A 15,703-nucleotide genomic window follows, 5' to 3' on the forward strand; every position below is an offset into this window, starting at 1 on the left:
GGAGAGAGAGAGAGAGAACGTGATGTTAACTAGAGACAGAGATTCTGTCCAATTTCGTTCTCTGTCTAATCAACCACATCGAGAATAGAAACAGCCCTTTATTTCCTTCCTCTGCTTGGCGGGCCACAGATTATCGAATTTCATTGGATCCTCAAGTGATCATTAGTTCGATTGATGCAATTAGTACCAACACTTGTTCTTCAGAGTGGCTTTTCTTTGGTTTCTTTTTCTGTTGTTTCACGTTAAAGTAGATAAAAGATTACAGCCACTTGACTCATTCATGCTATAAACAATTTATTAAATTCTTATAATTCATAGAAATTCATAATTAATTTATATTCATATTATTGTAAGCACAGACCTTTTTTATTTTGTTAATTAAAACTGTCCGGAAGGACAGTTGTACAAAGAGTTGATCATCAAAAACTGCACGAAAAAGCGTAACGTTGAAAAACACCCAACTTTGATAATTTTTTTCTCTTTTTCTATAAAGGATAAAATTCCCAAATTTTCTTTATAACATAGGGTAAATCCTCCTTTATGACTGTAATTTTTTTTACAACAACCCAGTTCTAATAGATTTCGAGGGGGGGGGGGAAGTTACTGAAAATGGGCAAAAACGGCATTTTCAGAAAATTTTTCTTGGTTCTACTTGATGTTACTTTTTATTTTGTAGCGCTTAAACGCGTGAACTTCATGAATGAAGTGTCATAGTAAATTATAAGTAACCATACACCGATCAGATGTTGTAAGCAAAAGCGAACAGCTCTATCATACTTTTTAAGATATATAAAGATATTAGCACTGCATTACCTAACTTTATTTACAGCTATATTTTAAGCTAACATAATATTAGGCGCCACGATAGCCGAGCGGTTAGAGGTAAGACCTGCAAAGCTAATGTGTATTGTGTTGTTGAGTTCGACTCCCCAGGCTTAGGCCTTGGATTTTATTTAATGGGTAATAAAAGAAATTTACAGTAAAATATGTTTGCTAGTCGCCTCCGTCCACGACACCTAATTTGGTAGTTGGAAGTTAAGTCCCGCCTGAAAAAATAGGCAATTACTTTACTTTACTTTTTAAGCTAACGTAATATTGAGTCAAAATTCATTGTTTGAAGAAAATTTATAAGTTTCCCAAGCGTTGTAAGAGAAAAGTTTTGTATTCATGCTAGATTTTCAGCGTTTTTCCTTCAGCTGTGAAAATTAATACTATTGCGTCCAAAAGTTGTTTGAATGAAACGAGTTTGTTCACACGAAATACCTTATTTAATTTTTTTAAGGAGGAGTCGCCCTGAATACTGTCCAATACTGATCGCAGGATCTTCTTACAGTATGTGAAAAGCCAACTGATTATTTTATTATATATTTATTTTTATGCACATCCTATCTTAAGATATTAGTCGACCTAATCAAGATATTTTTGCCTAAAATTTATTTACATTAATTACCCAGGGGAACTTACAAGAACTTCTTGCTCAGTTTGATTACAGTTTAAAAGAGGCTCCTTAGAGTTTTGTTTCAAGGCTGCCAAAATATTAAACAGGAGTGGGGTAAAAAAAGTAAAAGGAAAAAGAAGAGTAACCACTTTATAAAAGGCAAATATTTAATTAAGTTCCCTTTAATTACAAAGAATTACTTGAGAGGAGCCAACTTTTCCCAGTTTTTCCAAAGCTTTTCTGTTAAAAAATGAATGCCATATTTTGTGTAAAAGTTTTCCTTTACAAATGAATCAAGATGATGTAAGAATAAGGGATATTAATTTAAAAGAGAAAATTATTTCATTCAAAGGAGCCAATGGATCCATCGTTTAATGACTTTTCCCTCATCTCAATAGAGGAAAATTATTGTTTTTCTTATAGATTTTCTAATTAGTATTTTGTTATTTTTCTCCTTTATGTTGGCCTTCGATTCTTTTACTCACACTTCCGATGCAATCGCGCACTTTATCGCCCAGGTATTTTAACATAATTAGGCGCCACGATAGCCGAGCGGTTAGATGCTAGATCCGCAAAGCTAAGATGTATTGCGGTGGTAGGCTATATTCCCCGATCTATACCTTTAATGGTTAATATGAGAAATTGGCAGTAAAGTATGTTTGCTAGTCGCCACGGTAGCCGGAGCGGTTAGAGGCTAGACCCGCAAAGCTAAGATGTATTGCGGTATTAGGCTATATTCCCCGGTCTATATCTTTAATGATTAATATGAGAAATTTACAGTAAAGTATGTTTGCTAGGCGCCACGGTAGCCGAGCGGTTAGAGGCTAGACCCGCAAAGCTAAGATGTATTGCAGTACTAGGCTATATTCCCCGGTCTATACCTTTAATGGTTAATATGAGAAATTTGCAGTAAAGTATGTTTGCTTGTCGCCACGATAGCCGAGCGGTTAGAGGCTAGACCCGCAAAGCTAAGATGTATTGCGGTATTAGGCTATATTCCCCGGTCTATATCTTTAATGGTTAATACGAGAAATTTAGAGTTGCTAGTCGCCTCCGTCCACAACACCTATTTGGTAGTTGGACGTTAGGGCCACCTGAAAAAATAGGCAATTACTTTACTTTTTATTTAATATAATTTAGGATTCATTGTGTAACCCATAATTCCAAATTTAAGGGAAATCGGCTTTCCGGAAATGCCCTTTAAGAGCGAAAGGTTTAGACGAGTTTCCTTGCTAGGCTGTTGTTCTTTTTGAAAAATGGTTAGGGGGTTGCAATGCTGTAGGATGCATGGTTATTGTATTCTTGACCAATTTCGGTACTTAACATACGAATCGATTCTGTTTCGGTGAAGAGACGTCGACTTCACTTATCTTTTCGTTCTAGCTCTATACATGCTGTCAGTACACTTGAGACAATTTTAAAAACGGGCCGGAAAAAATGTGTGGTTGAAAGCTGTACACCAAACTGTTTGATCTACTTCTATTGTTTGATGAAGATCCGCAACCGGTCTGCGATGCAACAAACATGCGTGCAACTACGGATAAAATCAAAGATATTACATTTTTCTAGTGATTTTTTTTTCGGTGATTTTAAGCTGGGTATCTATCAGTAAAACCCACATGTAAAGTAACTCTTTTACATATCCTAGGGTTCTAACGCTTGCGTTAAGTAATGCCTAACGATAAATTACCCGGTTAGTGCGTCAGTACAGTTTTTTCTTTGTATTTCCTCTGCAATGTATTTCTTTGAACATGGTACAAATCGTGTATCAGTGTGCGGTTCTAAGGGGAACCAAGGACATCGCCTTTTAACGTTTACTGTTGATTTTAACTATCTTTTTTTACACTGAATTCTAGTGAATTTAATTTGTAAATTGCGGTCAAGAAAAAAGTCAAGTGATTATTCACACGCTATTATTTTGAGGGGGAGGCACACAAATTTAGACTTAATTTGGCCTAAGTTAGTTTGTGAACTTGACTCCATTGCTCTACTCTACACTGATTAATTAATAATGTGTTTTGCAAACGCAGTAAAACCTGCGTAGGTGCATTTGCATAAAGCCCCTTGAATTGAATAGCCTATCAGCGGTCATTTCTTTTTTTAATGTTCCAATACTTAGAGCTTATCCCAATTAAGCAGGTTTTTTTTGGGGGGGATCTCTTCCTGTAGTATTCAGAAGTGAATCGTTTTGTTCACACTCCCCTAAGTGGACTAAATGGACCCATATTGTTGTAAATTGTTCAATGGTGTAGTTTTTGTTTTAGGTTCTAAGAAGGGGCAATGAATTGCAGCCCAGCGGAAGGGCCCTAAAGACTCGCCCTTTCTGTTGTCAGGGAAAGGAGAGAGTGTTTGATACTGTTTTAGATACTTCTAACGGCCTTTAATTGCTCTAATTATTCTCCGTGTGCGCACGCGCAATAATTATGTAATTAAAAAGCAATTTACAGAAGTTGTTGGCTTGGAGTAGCAAGTATAGCATATAGAAGGGGGGGGAAGGTTTTTGGCTTTCCCGCTGGGAAGGACCTAGAATGGAGGGCGGGAGGACTACAATTATTTATGTTAGAAGTGAGGTCGTTAGGGATGGAAACCTCTCACCCAGCTTTCCCACATCCACTTTGCTAGTCTTTCCCCAAATACTGGAGCTTCATTTCTCCCGCACAATCCTCCCTGTTTTTTCCCGCTTCCATCCTAAGACACATCCACTACTCTCTCTATCTCTCATTTGTTAGAAGGAAAACTCCAACAACGGCCAAGGGGGGGTACGGGGAAGAGCCGCGCCAAGCACTTTTCCAACATCTACTTTGTAGAGTAGCAAATTTTCTCTCTGTTTTTCTCCGCTCCACCCCGTGAATTGTTCCCCGACGTACTTTTGTTTTTATCTTTATTTGCTTTCCCAATTCTCTCATTATCTGATCTTCAATTATCTTTTCCCTCCCACTCCTTTTCTTTTTTTGTTCTTTCTGAATAGAGAAAATTTGTACAGCTTTTCCACGCTGTTTCTTTTTTTTAGTATTATCTGTTTTCTAAAGTTGTCTAATTAAGTCTGTGGAAAAATCTTTATTGTTTTTCCATTATGATTTCTGTTTATAATTAAAATAATCATGGATTGTTGGTTTGTCCCCATTGGGTAAAAGAATCTCAGGAGATAATTTTTGACTTTAGGGGAGAGGGGAATCAGATTTTTATTGTAATTTTTATTTCTTCAAATTGAGGTATTTTTTTCTCTCTCTCAAAATGACTTCATTATTAACCACGTCACTGACACCATGACGTAAAGCATTGAAATCAAAATTTCCTCTGTCCGTAATTGTGTTTATGCTAATATTATTGAACCAATGAATGTGATCTGATTTTACAACCAATCAGGTTGGTTATGAATTTAGTTTTGAAATTCTTTGCTTTGAAGCGTTTCCACGATGTCTAACTCTCTCTAAGTTACATTTCCTCATTGGCCTCCTCCTAACAGCGTTTGGATTTCTTTGCAAATCTAAATCTTTGCTCTTATCTCATTACCGATGCTGTTTTCTGAAACATCTTCCACAGATTAATCGTAAGTAGATTAGATTCTAAAAGGGCGGCCCTTAAGGCCTACGCCACTGCGACCCCTTTGGACCTATTTTGCAATTATCCTTATAGCCCTAAATCGTAAATATCAGTTAATGATCTAACGTATTCTTTTAGGTCTTTTAGTTTTGGGTTATTTAGAATGAATCAATTCCTGCTATCATTTTCACGCAATCGATTCTAAAATGGACCTTATCGATAAAAAAAAAAAAAAAAAAACTGACAGCAGATAATCGACACAGCCAAACGAACGTATTAGAGTCATTCAAACGTACAAATCGCGAGGAAATTAATCACATCTTTTTTTTTAATTTTGTTTTTAGGGCATCGACTTTCACCGTCAAATGTCTATCTACTCACTATGAATAATAAAATCTTACCCTGTGCTACTTATGTCTAATTATCTACTATTTACATATCATAATTCTAGACCTATTTACCAGCTTAGGATTAAGATTAGAGATTAAAGATAGCGGGACGGGACCTATGCCCGACGGCATCGCAGCCAAAAGAGGCTTATTGTGCCTTCCCCTTTGGGTGTAGTAGACGAAACCTCTTTTTTCCCTACTAGTTCTTTTTGCGCTACTATCTCCTTTGGTCTCAAAGAGCTAAAGGTTTCATAGCGCAACCGCTCGATTGCAACGCAATCGTACAACAAATAAGAGAGGTTGTTTCGCCCTCTTCTTGACACAATTTGCACAACGTTTCCGAGCTTACAGCTTAGGAAGTGCTCTCCATCTTAACAGCTCTACGTTGGTAGTACTTGATCTATTTATTTTATCTTGTTATCGCTTTCATCCGTATGGTTGTTCGAAATTTCTAGTGAAATGGATGAAGTACAGTGATGCTGTTGGAGAAGATGATGGCCTCGAACCGAAATCGATGTCTCCAAATACTTCTTTGATCGATCATTTCCTTCTTTCTCTTATGTAGCGTGGGCATTATATGTTTAAGATCTTCTTCTTTTTCTTCATTGCGGTGAAGAGATCTCTTATTGATTCTGCGCAAAAATGAACCACAAACTGCTTAATCACAACTCAACCTACTTATTGTCCTAAAAAAATTCTTTACTCATAACATAAGTCTAGCCATTGAACTACGACCTTGTGAGCTTGCCATTCATTTCTGCAAGGTTTGCCTTAGATCTTAATCTCTTAATCATTTCGCCATTATTGGTGACTCTGCCAGCTTGTCCACCATTTAACCTTGACATTACAGTTTAACTTTACTAAAAATACTAAATTTAAAGAAAATTAAATTAAGTAGAGCGCGGTAAGTGACTTTTCGGCGAGTTTTTACGTAGGTTTGGCTTATTAAACTCAAGTATTTGTTTTTTTAAATACCCCATTATAATCAATCCGCCACGTTTACTGTGCGATTAGAATCTGAGCCCTAAATCAGAGCTCAAGATGTGCTTAGAATTATGATTTGATTCCCTATTTCTTAGGGTTTATAGTGTAGTCTAACCTATACTCTAATCGGTATTTGGAAGCATGGTAGCTTGCCAGTAAATGGAGCATAATTGTTTGCCTGACGCTTTCTTGGAACGTGAGCATAAACGTTGTTAGGGGGATTGAATAGATTAGAGTGAACTCATGCTTTGTATCTCCCTTATCGTTGGTATGGTTCGATAATTTATATTTCCACCCTTAGGTGTTTACATGAAGAGAATACTAACTACCGCATGATATCAACTTCCAGTTCGTACAATACTGGAGTCCGGGTGATATGGATTGGCCTGACAATAATATTAGTGCCTTGTTTTTTAATATCTTTTCCTGCAAATTGTTCTGGTAAAACCCATTTTAAGAAATTCTGGAATATCTTTGTCAGTTATTAGCAGAAAATAGCGAACGTCAAGATGCTTGATTACTATCCGGCTTTTAAATCTTTTGTAAAAGTTCCTGGTTTAAAGAGAAACAACTTTATCTGGATTCAAGGCAAAGTATTATGGAGTAATTTAATGTTTGGATTAACTGGCTGTTCTAGAAAGGACGCAAGTATGTTTCCAGCGCTGCTGCCTACGTCTTTGGAAGATCAGCGAGTCTATTATTTCATTGAGCAAAATTTTAGTCAAACACACTTCGAAAGAATGCACTATTACTTTAGTCCTACTCCTCTCAGACGGTTTTGAAAATAGAAAGTAAAACTATCTGGATCTAGGCACCACGGTAGCCGAGCGGTTAGAGGCAAGACCATTAAAGCTAATATGTGTTGTGGTACTGGGTTCAATTTCCGGTCTTAAGCCTTCGATTTTATTTAATGGTTAATACGAGAAATTTACAGTAAAGTATGTTTGCTAGTCGCCTCCTTCCACGACACCTAATTGGTAGTTGGACATTAAGCCCCGCCTGAAAAAATTGGCGATTACTAAAACTTAGACACTGCTGTGTCAGGAACTTTAAAAAAGAAGTAAAGTAAATATGCCTATTCTTTTTTCAGGCTACGCTTAACCACCAAATACGTGTCACGGACAGCGGCGGAAGCACATATGTATATTATTTTATATTTGGAGCTCGGAACTTCTTTTTCAGTTTACTGCCGGCTTTCGGACGGTGTTCTTTAACTGTGAGCTGTAGAAAGCTTCTAGAAAGAGAAAATGTAAGAGCCAACAGCGGGATTCGAACTCTAGATTCCCGCGTTGGAATCCAACTTATCACGGAGCTAATCCCCGATCCCTAAATACTTTATTTTTATACTTTGACTTAATTATTAACATTATTTTCCCGAAAAAATAGTACAAAAACTTTAAAAAAGGAGAATTTAAATAGTTTGATGAACCCTACAAAGTATGGAAAACTATAACAACAATAATGTGCCACAAAATCTAAATAATATGATGCTACAATATTTTAAGACTAGTAGTCTTAAATACTTTTATGTGTGTGTATATATATATATATTAAGATTCTTGGCACAGTTTGCTGTTTAAGAATGATAGTCAAATTTGTTATGATAGATGTTAGGGCGGCCTCATCCACAAATTATTTAAGATGTAAAATTTGTGCAGACAGCTGGTCTGTTCTGCTAAAATATTAAACTAGTTTTTTGTGTAAGTTTTGATCTTATTTTAATTCACTTAATTTTAGATTAAAGCAGCTAATTTCTGTTTTGTTTTGTGTTTATTATAATTTGATGTAGGACTTATTTATTTATTTTTTTTATTATGTAAATAAGTTGGTGTGAATATTTACATGACTCTTCCTTACTACATTTCTCGAGGTTCTATCATCCAAATTTTGCTATTCTGAATTTTAAAACATTGTATGTTTACTAACAGTGGAATTACGCTTTTCTAACTCTCCTCAGAAACCAAATTTTCCCTATTCAAACTATTCAAATTAAGTAAAAATAAAGTTGTTGCCTATTTCTTCAGCCGGACTTTACTTCCAACTACCAAATCAGGTGTCGTGGATGAAGGCGACTAGCAAACATACTTTACTGTAAATTTCTCATATTAACCATTAAAGGTATTGACCGGGAGTATAGCCCAGTATTGCAATACATCTTAGCTTTGCGGATCTCGCCTCTAACCGCTCAGCTACCATGGCGACTAGCAAACATACTTTACTCCAAATTTCTCATATTACCCATTAAAGGTATAGACCGGGGAATATAGCCTAGTACCGCAATACATCTTAGCTTTGCGGGTCTTGCCTCTAACCGCTCGGCTACCATGGCGACTAGCAAACATACTTTACTCCAAATTTCTCATATTACCCATTAAAGGTATAGACCGGGGAATATAGCCTAGTACCGCAATACATCTTAGCTTTGCGGGTCTAGCCTCTAACCGCTCGGCTACCATGGCGACTAGCAAACATACTTTACTGCAAATTTCTCATATTAACCATTAAAGGTATAGACCGGGGAATATAGCCTAGTACCGCAATACATCTTAGCTTTGCGGGTCTAGCCTCTAACCGCTCGGCTACCATGGCGACTAGCAAACATACTTTACTGCAAATTTCTCATATTAACCATTAAAGGTATAGACTGGGGAATATAGCCTAGTACCGCAATACATCTTAGCTTTTACCGCTCGCCGTCTTTTATTTTTTTAGTGTGCTTTGAGTTTGTCTTTAGACACACAAGAGTCAAGACCTTCGCTAATGGCTAAACCAAACGACGACTTACGTACACTTGGACGTATCCGGTCCTTTTATTCAAATTACTTAAATAAAATTTATGGATTTACGTGTCTGAAGTTAGATGTTTTGAGATAAACATAAGAGATTCGAAGAAGTCCCAGTTAGTGAAATAAATCAATGATATTTGACCTTTAACCTTTCTTTTATTATACAAGTATAAGCCACAATCCAGCATATTGTTCCAGAATGTTACTTTAAGAGTTGATCTACTCACTTTTTTTCTCTTCTGGAAGGGTCCTTTATGGAATTTTTTACTGGATAAAGGTATCAAATAAAAATTGATAGACAGACATGCCTACTAAAAAAATCGTTTGAGCCATTTATTTTTAAATAATCGCCAAAGAGGTGAAAAATTAATTTAAGAAAATGGTTTTTCTGTTTAGAAACTTTGATCGCTGACTTTTATGAATATAACGTAAAACGCACCTACAGACTGAGTAGATTCTAAAGAAAAAAAAACTTTTTCTGCCTCAGGGGACTTCACAACGAACTTCCTGTAGAAAACTGCACTTTAAAAATGTGTTACGATTGCTCAATACTTACCTTAGTAGAAGTCGAATGAAAATATCGATTTTTTTTTTTTTTTAAGCAACGAAGTAATAGTAAAATAGAATAAGTAAGGATATATGTTGAAACAGAATTATTGATCACAGTGTAGCGGAAATATCTAGCTGGAGGTTGCATTTTCTTACGATAAATTTAGCGGAAATAGGTTACGAGGAATGTCACAACAAATTTAAAAGGATTGTATGCTACATCTCCAGTACGTTGTGCCATATTAAATTAAAAGCGGTTCTTTATCTGTGTTTCTTTGAAGATATTCCTTTTTAGTTGTGAACATGATCTAGTTTGGTTACTTTTAGAGGTTCTTTTATTTTATTCATGTTAAATGGTATAAAACTTCTGATCTACTTCAAATAATTCAAGTAGTATACCAATTAAAATTTATCTATGTAGGTTACAAAAAGTAAAGTAATGCACATTTTTTCAGACAGGCTTTACTGCTAACAACCAAATTAGGTGTCAGGACTGAGGCGACTAGCAAACATAGTTTACTGCAAATTTCTCTTATTAACCATTAAAGGTGTAGACCGAGGAATATAGGCTAGTACCATAATACATCTTAGCTTTGCGGGTCTAACCTCTACCCGCTCGGCTATCGTGGCGATTAGCAAACTTACTTTACTGTAAATTTCTCATATTAACCATTAAAGGTATAGACCAGGGAATATAGCCTAGTACAGCAATACATCTTAGCTTTGCGGGTCTAGCCTCTAACCGCTCGGCTACCGTGGCGCTTTGTATAGGCTACAATAAAAAACAAAGAAGAGTTTGTGCAGCTTACTTTGCACAATCTGGGTAAGATAGTGAAGTTTCCTTGATTTAGAAAATTAAGTTTAAAATTTTAAACTTGAGAAGGATAAAGTTTCTCCATCAAATTAACTTTTAGCTTTTCCTCTCTAAGCATTACTTTGTTCGCCAACTCTTGAGAAATGAACGGAAGGATTTGTGAGGAAATACAATTAGATAATAATTCAAAGATTGCTCATGGTAAGTCAGTCTGGCTCCCAGGGGAGTCAATTAAAACGGGAAGTCATCTACAACAGATTGTTTTATCCCCCCCTTCACACCTTGAATAACAACTTTCAACTGTTTTATGCTAATTCTCGAATAAATTTAAGCCAACCAATTTCGGTAATTAAACCATCCTTACAAATTGTAATCATAGAATTTGAATGAATGAATGAATGAACATATATGTATGGATGAATAAGATGAATATATTTCTTATTCATTTATTTGTACGACTTTCAAATTAAGCGGAAAGTAATTAAAAATTACTGGCAGTTACGATACTACTAGTTAAAGTTATCTTTGAAGTTTTATCCCCTCTGGTTGGACTAATATTTTGAGAATGTTAACAGCGTTACTCTCAGCAAAGCAGTCTGGAGGCTTGGCCGGCTCAAGTAGTTTCCATTATATTGAGAAACTGCTTGCACTTGAATTGTACATCTTTTGTTCCATCGTCTATCCTCGTCATGAAGTCTCTACTCTTGTAGGAAGACTTGCTTATTCTCTTGAGTAAAAGTTAAATGCTCACTTATCAAGAATCATGGCACCTTCACTTGGTGGCGAGTATCGCACTTAACTCAAATCTTCAAGATCGGCCATTAATTTTGTCTCATCAATGAAATGGTGTGGGGAGAAGGCAGCTGTGTTCAGAATCTACAAGAAGCACTGTACTTCGGCTGGTTGATGGATACTGAAGAAAATCTTCTTCTTTATCACGCTAAACATCGTGTCGATCTTTCTCATACAAAGAAGAGTGTGCCGGACACCAAAGATGTGCCAGATATTTTTTGGTCACAGCGGACAATTCTACTAAGGGACTCCAGTTCCTAGACCGGCTAGCTGCTTTAGAAAGAAAAAGATTTTTAATCAAAATTCACAGCTAGTTTTTCCTATTTTACGTCAGTTTTCTTTTTTCTCCTTTACTAGAAAAGGAAAATGGGATCAATGGATCAATCCTACAATCAATCGCTAAAACTGCAGCCTGTAATGCTGTATGATGCGCATTACGGCTATGATACAGCCCATAGCACCTGCGAACTCACGATTTTGCGACTCCAGACTGGAATAAGGACTAAAAGGAAAATGGGGATCAATCCTGCAAATCGCCAAAACTACACCCCTGGATGATGCGCATTACGGCTATGATCCAGCCCATAGCACCTGCGAACTCACTTCCTACAGATCACTTGGTCGCTACCTCGGCTTTTGTAGGTTTATTTAAAAGACTAAAATCGAAAATAGGTTGGTGAAATTGCAATAGCATAGCTACATGTAGAAGAAAACCACAAAATATAATATATTTACTTATTATATACATATATGTATAAAAACGCACACATCTGTGCACACGAACGGTAGACATAGAAATGTTGGCATGTTACCTTGATGAACGTCTGTCACACATGTGTAAACCTCTCAAACATATGGTACAGGATGGCTTCTTACATCCTGAGAACATAACTTTTTGTTAACATGATCGCATTGGTTTAAAGTATCGTTCTCCATTTAGAATTCTTTGCTTTTCAATTTTTTCTCGCTTTGTGAGTTAAGATATGTTATAACTTATGTAGAAAAGTTTAAATTTGTTTTTTTTTCCTTTTTCACTTTTCTTTACGATAGGTAGCGAAAGTATAGCGGAAAAGCCAAATTTTCATTATCAGTTTTATCCCGGAAATATCCGTTTTGTGGTTCTTTTAGAGGAAAAGCCCTCTCTTAGAGAAACGGGCACTTTTCTCAGAAATGGTTTTTCCGTTCATTGAGATTTTCTTGTAAACGGCTCCAGCGTTTTCCATTTAACTTATAATACTTATTTCCCCTCTTTGTAGGTTAATAACTTCTATTTGAAATACTTTTTCCGGTGCATTGAGATTAAAAGCATTTTATCCGCCGTAGTACACATTTGGCTGATTTCAAAACTTCATCCATCATTAGAAGTAGATAAATCTGTTTGGTGTAGTGATTTGGACTTCACTTATTGCACCATCAAGTGAAACAGAATTGAAGCAGAAATCTCTACACTAAACTTGATTTTTTAAATGATAGATAAAAACCCGAAACTGTTCCAAGTGCTTTAGCAGATGAAATCAACTCTATTATCCGAACACATTTCGGAGACCCTAATCACAATTGTCAAGATTAAAAACGCTTCTGAGAAAGTACAGCGGATGAGAAAGTACCATTATAGTGCAATTTCTCTTTTCAAGTTATAAAAATTCTGTCTGAAATAAGATTGGGGTGGCCCTTATGTTATTAAATTTAAAATAAATAATGTCGTGTATACTATCAAACCCAAAGATCATTGTTTAATGTGCAATAAGAACGAGCCGGTAACATTAATTGTTTATCAGCTGCCCAGTCTATGAAAGTTTTAGAATCCCACTGAATATAAAGAGAAATATAATAATCCTAAAGAAGAACTTTGTAAATTAATTTTATAATTTTGAAGAGAAAATAAGTACGCAATTTTTAATTATTTTAAAAAAGTTTTAAAACTAAGACTGAAAAGACAAGAAACTAACCAACGCTACAAAACTCGCCAGACTACTTGACAGACGTTCGAAACTTAACCTACATAACAAAAGACACTTATATCTACTGTTACTGCGACCTATTTGGTCATACGGCATCGAAGTATGGGGATCGACTAAGCGTTCCAACTCACTACGCCTCTTAACTTCCGTTCTATGTAACATATCTAACCTATCCATAATGACCTAAAAATCCCTTCCATTACAGATCTCTTGCTAACACTCGTTTTTCCAAATTTCATTCCATTCTACAGCAGTTCATCCTAACCCTCTCATAGAACACCTATCTTCCTCCATATTACCAGGTAATCCTCTAAGGAGATTGAAGAGAAGATGGCCTCGTGATCTACTCTTATCGTGAGAGCAAAGTACATTACTGGAGTGACACCACTGGGTGTCAAAGAAAAAGAAACTATAGCATTTCTGGGGGTCACAATAGATTGCAGGCTTACTTGGAAAAGTCATGTACATACCTTGAGTAACCAGTTATCAAAAATAATTTTTTTATGGAGAAAACTGCGTGAAGAAGTTCCAGCTGAGGTTATAAAGACTGCCTACTATGGTCTATTTCACTCCAGAATGGTATATGGTATTGGGCTATGGGGTGGAATATCCGATGCTTCCATGGTATTTAAACTTCAGAAGAGAGCTATTAGAACAATGATGAAGAAGAGAGCTCGAGTCAGCTGCAGGCCTCTCTTCAAAGAATTAAATATATTGACGCTACCCTCAGTATTCATTTTGAAACAAGCACTGTATAAGAAAAAAGAGCCTTCAATTGAATATAGAGGTGATAAGCATAATCACGATCTACGTAATAAAGATGATATATGCATACCTTACAAACGACTAGTGATGTCCAATCAACTTTGCAGTGTCATATCGGCGAGAGTATTTAATAAAATTCCCTTAAGTGTTAGACGGTTAAGTGAGAATCACTTCAAACGAACCATCACCCGTTTTTTGATGAGGAACTGCTTTTATGATATAAAAGAATTTATAACGCAGAGTGGAGTGATGAACATTTCAAACAAGACTGAAAGTTTTAATATATAATATAAAGTTAGTTTTAATACACAGTGTGAAGTCCGTTCTAGATTAGTGGCATATAGCTGTTATTGTTCTTCTTATGTTTGACGTGCCTTTTATATTGTATTTATGTACACAGGCAAAAAATAAATAAATAAAAAATAAATAAAAATAACAGATACATCGTATCTCTATACAAATAAAGTTTGAATTTGAATTTATAGTGCATTGTACAATCCTACTCCTTATTAAGGACAGATGGGTTTTGTCTCTAAGATTTTTAAAAGCAGATTTCACAAGTGGAAGCACTACTTCACTGTATGGATTTTTCACTTTTCCCGACTTCTCAACTGAACCTCACCCGTGTGCTCTTTACGTACGAGTGAACGGAGGTTTTTAAACTTTTATTGAAAGTGTGTTACCTGGGAACGTCGGTTTTCTGGGCAGTTCTAGGTTTCTTCCTATCTTGGTGTTCAAATCGAATGTTGAAAGTCAGAATTTTTAGTAAGAGGCAATCGTGAGAGTGTATTCAGCCAGTTTCTCTTAAGAGAAGTACCGCGATCGTATCATTCTCTCTCTCTCTCTTTCCCTCTTCAGCATGGAATCTCCTCTATCTGGTTATAAGTTGCGGAAAAAAAAGTAAAGAAAATGCGTTACTCTACTCTTTACGCAGTATTATGGTGTTGGGAAAACTTGTTCCAATATTTGCCAGGTTATATGCCAAATATTTACTATACCATTAGTAACCATTTGGTAAGTGAAACGTTAAGTTTTCGCGTGTGTATTGTAAACAGTGTATACGTAACATGAGCATCCTTTTATACTAAAGGTATTTATTTAGTATATTATACTTCTAGAAGTACATTAATATGGCCAACAGTGCGTCCTTGTGTGCGTGTGTGTGTTTGTGTGTGTACAGGAAACTGTGGCCAGCATGTATATGTGACGTATGTTATAATGGTATAAATTGGGTATATAACTGATCCGGTAGTTATCTAATTTAAAACAAAATACTATAGTTTTATTTGTAGAGTGCATAATTATAATGACCGTGCCGTTGTTGACAGAGAAATGTTCACTCTTGCTTTTCTTTTGCAAAATTTTCAATTTTCCCATTTCCTTTTTTTTAAAGCTCCAACTAGTATACTCCGTTTTTATATAATCGCTTCTTTCGATTCCAAAATTTTGTTCAAAACTTAAACAAGAAATACGACTCTACTAAAGCGATTTTTCTTTCCGGTTTCCTGTGATTCCTCTTCCCCCCTCCCAAAAATGGCTGAATCTTTTTTCATTTTAAGGCTCGTTAACAACAGAGAACATCAGCGCCCAGAGCTTTTTCCAGTACACTGCCGGCCTCCGGACATTGTTCTATCTTTAAAGAAAACACTATCCATCACCGAATACAAGTGAGCTTTAAGAAC

At 36.0% G+C, this 15,703-nt stretch overlaps 1 protein-coding gene and 1 long non-coding RNA gene across 12 annotated transcripts in view; one reads left to right on the top strand and one right to left on the bottom strand.

Annotated features, from left to right (window-relative positions):
* The window catches only part of Rbp6 (RNA-binding protein 6), a 1,109,038-nt gene that overhangs the window by 257,335 nt on the left and 836,000 nt on the right, over positions 1-15,703 (top strand). The gene's annotated exons all lie outside the window — the stretch shown is intronic.
* On the bottom strand, positions 11,937-14,295 carry LOC141454352 (uncharacterized). Its single transcript, XR_012458648.1, has 3 exons — positions 14,092-14,295; positions 13,727-14,006; positions 11,937-12,174 (listed from the first exon to the last, which is right to left on the bottom strand). It is a non-coding gene; the product is annotated as an uncharacterized lncRNA (long non-coding RNA).

The sequence above is a fragment of the Rhodnius prolixus genome, unplaced genomic scaffold (assembly GCF_049639745.1).
Source record: "Rhodnius prolixus isolate KJV_2025 unplaced genomic scaffold, Rpr scaffold_9, whole genome shotgun sequence".
Lineage (NCBI taxonomy): Eukaryota > Metazoa > Arthropoda > Insecta > Hemiptera > Reduviidae > Rhodnius > Rhodnius prolixus.